At 42.2% G+C, this 5,839-nt stretch overlaps 1 long non-coding RNA gene across 1 annotated transcript; it reads left to right on the top strand.

Annotated features, from left to right (window-relative positions):
* The first annotated feature begins 4,494 nt into the window (after positions 1-4,494).
* On the top strand, positions 4,495-5,598 carry LOC112075332 (uncharacterized). Its single transcript, XR_002894964.2, has 3 exons — positions 4,495-5,058; positions 5,266-5,357; positions 5,504-5,598. It is a non-coding gene; the product is annotated as an uncharacterized lncRNA (long non-coding RNA).
* The last annotated feature ends 241 nt before the right edge of the window (positions 5,599-5,839 follow it).

Below are 5,839 nucleotides of genomic sequence, written 5' to 3'. Positions count from 1 at the left end.
TAAAGAGATTAATAGAGCTCACAAACATGTTATCTTTGATATTCTAGAGTACAATTTTGATCTTGGTGTAGAAAATGAAAAACGATATCACTTTTCAAACAAGATAGAAAGAAAAATTAAAGAAATGCTGAAAATGTACCCCAAGAGAACACCTGATTGGTTAACACAAGTGTTTGAACTTCCTGATCCAAAGACAATGAAAGTATTGGAATACTCTCTTAAATGGGCACGGTCTCATTTGCATAACAGCGTGTCAGAAAATTCTACACCTTTTGACATCTGCATAAAGGAGGAGCCTGTTGTGGACCTGATAGCTCCTCTGCATGTGACGACTGAGAGCTTCTCTACTGAGACAGATGTAACACGATGTGCTGATGAGACCGCAATCCTTGACCCTGAAAATGGACCTAATGATATCTGCAAGAGGGATGAGTCAGATCTGGACATCATCCATCATGTCCAGACGGAGACCATCACCACTCAGACAGACATGACAATGGATCAATCCTCCATGATGCCCACAGTAGAAGAAGCATTGAGGGAACTCTACCCAATCTGTAAGGAAAAAGGACTTGACCTTGATGTGAAATCAAAATTTGGGAAAATTGAGAAACTTGACTTGCATCTATTGACCAGAGACGTAATGGTTGAATTGGCTGATTTTGCCTCAAAAGTGTGTGGAAATTGGAAGCAGATGGTCTGTGATGTTGTTGAGTATAATTTTGATCTGGATTTACAAAGTGGGAWAACTGAGCAGGCTGAAGATATCATGAATAGGTTAAGAGCAGTTTTACAACGCAAGGCAGGTTTAAATGGTCAATGGAGATTTGAACTTGAAAAGGAAGCATTTTTCTTGAAAAAGTCACGCAAACGCAATAATCATACAGAGATGTCCAGTAACCAGGTAACTACAGCATCATTTGTGCCGAAATATCAAATGAAAGAAGTGTCGAAAAGGAGGAGATTGGATTTAATGAGAAAGAAGAAAGAAATGGACACGTGCGTAACCAGGGAGACGGAGGGAGGCCATTTTGAAGTCAGGCCAGTAGAATCCCATTGTGTCAAGAAGCAGAGAATCTCTGATGAGACTGACCTTGCACTTTGTACTGATGAAACAAAGCAAATTGTTGTTACCAACTTGGACCAATCAAATGTGACGTCTCACACCAAAAAAGGGGTCAAAGAGCGCTACTCACCCTGTGAGGAAATAGGGCTGGACCTTGATGTTGCATTTAAACCCTCTAAAAAGAAACTGGAATTTCAGTTACTGACAAACGGTGTAATATTTGAGGTGTATAAATATGCAAAAAGGGCAGCAGAGTCTAAGAAAGCGAAAGGATGGGGGTATATTCTCTATGATATTCTAGAATACAATTTTGATCTTAGTTTGCAAAATCAGAGACGCAATCAATTTCAATTACGTATTTCCCATAAAGTGCGAAGAACGGTTCAAAAACACAAACATGGGCAAAAACGGGAAAGCAAACAAATCTCTAAAGAATTGTTCATAATACCGAGTGTGATTGAGAAAAGCAAAAAAAAAAAAGGTGCTTTCAGATTATTCCCCCAAACAAAATACGGAACAAGATGCAAGACTGGTAACCTATATCCTCATCATGGTAAAGACACTATCGCTATGGAGACGATTGAAACAAATCTCCACTGATGAGGCAGCACTGCTTGGATAATGGACCAGCTGACATCTGCAATAAAGGAGGAGTCAGATCTTCACTCTGAGGTCAAAGTGGTTTATTTCTGTGAAGACCAAGATACCGTCAGCACATCTGAAGAACACTTGATCAAAGTTGGATCGACACCCAGTAATATTCAGCCAGAAAATGTATTCAGCCTCCCACAGTCACCACTACCAACTGCAGAAAGGGATTCTTTTGAAAGTCAAGTCAACGCAACTTCGCAACTTCACAGATGTAACCAGAAGGTCACTACAGCTTCACTTGAGCCAAAATACCAAAGACTGAAAGGAGAAACAGAAAAGAGGAGATTTAATGAGGAAGAAGAGATAAGTTGACATGTTTATAGCCAGAAGACCAATGAAATGTAATTCTATGAAAGTCAGACCAAGTAGAACCTCATTGTGACGAGACAGAGAGCATCTCTGATGTTTCATCCCGGTAGAACCTCATTGTGACGAGACAGAGAGCATCTCTGATGTTTCATCCCGGTAGAACCTCAATTGTGACGAGACAGAGAGCATCTCTGATGTTTCATCCCGGTAGAACCTCATTGTGACGAGACAGAGAGCATCTCTGATGTTTCATCCCAGTAGAACCTCATTGTGACAATGACAGAGAGCATCTCTGATGTTTCATCCCAGTAGAACCTTCATTGTGACGAGACCAGAGAGGTATCTCTGATGTTTCATCCCGCGTAGAACCTCATTGTGACGAGACAGAGAGCATCTCTGATGTTTCATCCAGTAGAACTCATTGTGACGAGACAGAGAGTATCTCTGATGTTCATCCCAGTAGAACCTCATTGTGACGAGACAGAGAAGTATCTCTGATGTTTCATCCCAGTAAACCTCATTGTGACGAGACAGAGAGCATCTCTGATGTTCATCCCAGTAGAACCTCATTGTGGACGAGACAGAGGAGTGTCTGAGTTTTCATCCCAGGTAGAACCTCATTGTGACGAGACAAGAGAGCGTCTGATGTTTCATCCCGGTAGATAACCTCATTGTGACGAGACAGAGACGGTCTGATGTTCATCCCAGTAGCACCTCATTGTGACGAGACAAGAGCATCTCTGATGTTTCATCCCCAGTAGCACCTCATTGTGACGAGACAGAGAGTGTCTGATGTTTTCATCCCAGTAGAACCGCTTTCGTGACGAGACGAGAGCATCTCTGATGTTTCATCCCAGTAGCACCTCATTGTGACGAGACAGAGAGTGTCTGATGTTTCATCCCAGTAGCACCTCATTGTGACGAGACAGAGAGCAGCTCTTGATGTTTCATCCCAGTAGCAACCTCATTGTGACGAGACAGAAGTTGTCTGATGTTTCATCCCCAGTAGCACCTCATTGTGACGAGAACAGAGAGGTGTCTGATGTTTCATCCCAGTAGCAACTCATTGTGACGAGACAGAGCAGCATCTCTGATGTTTCATCCCCAGGAGCAACCTCATTGTGACGAGACAGAGAGTGTCTGATGTTTTCATCCCAGTAGCCACCTCATTGTGACGAGTACAGAGAGTGTCTGATGTTTCATCCAGTAGCACCTCATTGTGACGAGACAGAGAGCGTCTGATGTTTCATCCAGTAGAACCTCATTGTGACCGAGACAGAGATATGTCTGATGTTCATCCCAGTAGAAACCTCATTGTGACGAGACAGAGAGTGTCTGATTGTTTCATCCCAGGTAAACCTCATTGTGACAGGACAGAGAGTTCTGATGTTTCATCCCAGTAGAACCTCATTTGTGACGAGACAGAGAGTTCTGATGTTTCATCCCAGTAGAACCTCATTTGTGACGAGACAGAGAGTGTCTGATGTTTCATCCAGTAGCACCTCATTGTGACGAGACAGAGAGCAATCTCTGATGTTTCATCCCAGAGCACCTTCATTGTGACCGAGACAGAGAGTGTCTGATGTTTCATCTCCAGTAGCACCTCATTGTGACGAGACAGAGAGTGTCTGATGTTTTCATCCCAGTAGCACCTTCATTGTGACGAGACAGAGAGTGTCTGATGTTTCATCCCAGTAGCACCTCATTGTGACGAGACAGAGAGTGGTCTGATGTTTCATCCCAGGAAAGGAAAAAGCAGAAATCTCAGTGACCTTCTGACCTGGAAAAGGAGTCGGAGGACAGTGAAAAAGACGGTGTTGAAATCAGAGCAGAAAGCAGAGAGAACAGAGTTTTGCCTAAAGGTAGAATGGCTGTTGAGCAGGTGTGGTAGAGAGAAACACACTGAAGCAGTGGAGGAGCTGAAGTCTGGACAGGATGTAGCCTAACTGTGGAAAAAAAATTACACAAACTAGCTGATGCACACATTACAAATGACAACAGTTGCAACAAGCTTACTCTGCATCAATTGGTCTATTTGTGCTGCTTGGCCACCTCGTCTCAGCTGTAGGGTGGATAGCTCTCTCAATGCTACAGTGATCCAAAGGAATGTGAACGGTTCCTAATGGAAGACTCATTTCCTGTCTCCCAGAAGTCAATAGACTCACATTCTATTACTCACTGAGTCAACAAGCCTACCGGAGATTCAACTCCTTCATTGTATTCGTTAGGGACATTGTAGCACAACGTGCAAACTGTGTACCATTTAGTAGCCTAGTCTTTTTAGTATTCAGTGAAACAACGGGAAACATATATATTGTTTGATTGATTTGGATTAAGGGTTTAGTCTTTGATTTGGATTAAGGGTTTAGTCTTTGATTTGGATTAAGGGTTTAGTCTTTGATTTGGATTAAGGGTTTAGTCTTTGATTTGGATTAAGGGTTTAGTCTTTGATTTGGATTAAGGGTTTAGTCTTTGATTTGGATTAAGGGTTTAGTCTTTGATTTGGATTAAGGGTTTAGTCTTTGATTTGGTTTAGTGGATTGTGTGGATTCCCTTGGCCTCCTGTTGGTTATCTCTTGATGCCTGGTCTTGCTGTAAAGAGACTGAATACAGTATGATTATTGCTCGACTTCATTTGTCTTCACCGTTGAACGACGTATCAATTGACAAGTCAAACTCCACTACCTTTACAAGCCTCTATAGAAGAACCTCTGATCATTTTTTGTTKGATATAAGAAAGCACACAAGGATTTTATATATTTTTTATTAAGACTTTTGTGTTGGTGAAAGAACCTACTATGATGGAGCGTGTTTATCTTTTAGAAAATATATTTGGATCTTTTTCGGGGGGGATTTTTCTAGCGAGATTAAGAAAGACCGTACATCAAGACTTGGTTTACTGCAACCAATACTTCCTGTTTTGAACATGACGTTATTCTACCATCAACTGTGAAGTGGAAGTGTTTTGAAGAGGACACTTCCACTGACATTCTCAGTTGTTTCTCTGACACCTGTGAGCCTCGGATAAAAAGGTATGTAAGTAAATGTGTGACTGGAATTTACAATCTAGTTTTTCTATTGGTATTTAATATTTGTACAACCTTTTTTGGTAAATTATGTTCAAATTTTAATAATTCATATAATCTGACTGGTGCCAATTGCATTTATTTCAACACTTAAATGAATGTAACCTAGCTGTTATGGCTTGGTCTGATAACCTTAAACATGTTCATTCACAGGTGATGTGTGTTTCCAGTCCTTAAAGCAGTGTGGTCTTATCCCTTCTCTACTGTTTCAACTCTTCACAAATGAAAACATCTCATCGCCAAAGGTTGTTGTCAATATTATTTTGAAGAATCAGATAATTGACTATTTGTGGCTTAGAAGATCGTCTTATTGGTGATGCCGGTATTGTCCAATTCTTATTTGTGGAACTCACTTGTCCACTGGCACTAAACATGTTCATTTCCCATCTAGTGGTGAAGAAGGAGGTCATCTATAGTATGACAGGAGCAGTGGCTTGTTCCTTCCAGAAGACTTGAGGATGAACTTCTCCGTCAGTGATGAGCGGTGTGCATATTGCGGTGTGAGAGGATGGGCTCTCTGGTGGTGATGGAGAGGTGGCATCTCTGCCGGTGCGACGAGGTGGCCTCTGGCGGTGAATGACGAGGTGGCCCTTCTTGCCGGTGATCGAGAGGTGTGCCCTTCTCCGGTGACGACGGGTGGAGTTTAGGATGACGAGGGTGGCTCTTGCGGTTGACGGGTCTCTGCTGGTGATGAGGGTGGGCATCTCTGCTGGTGATGAAGAGGTGG

This window comes from Salvelinus sp. IW2-2015, unplaced genomic scaffold (assembly GCF_002910315.2).
Source record: "Salvelinus sp. IW2-2015 unplaced genomic scaffold, ASM291031v2 Un_scaffold3095, whole genome shotgun sequence".
Taxonomy (NCBI): Eukaryota; Metazoa; Chordata; class Actinopteri; order Salmoniformes; family Salmonidae; genus Salvelinus; species Salvelinus sp. IW2-2015.
The sequence above is the reverse complement of the archived record's forward strand: the minus strand, read 5'-3'. Positions and strand labels throughout refer to the sequence as shown.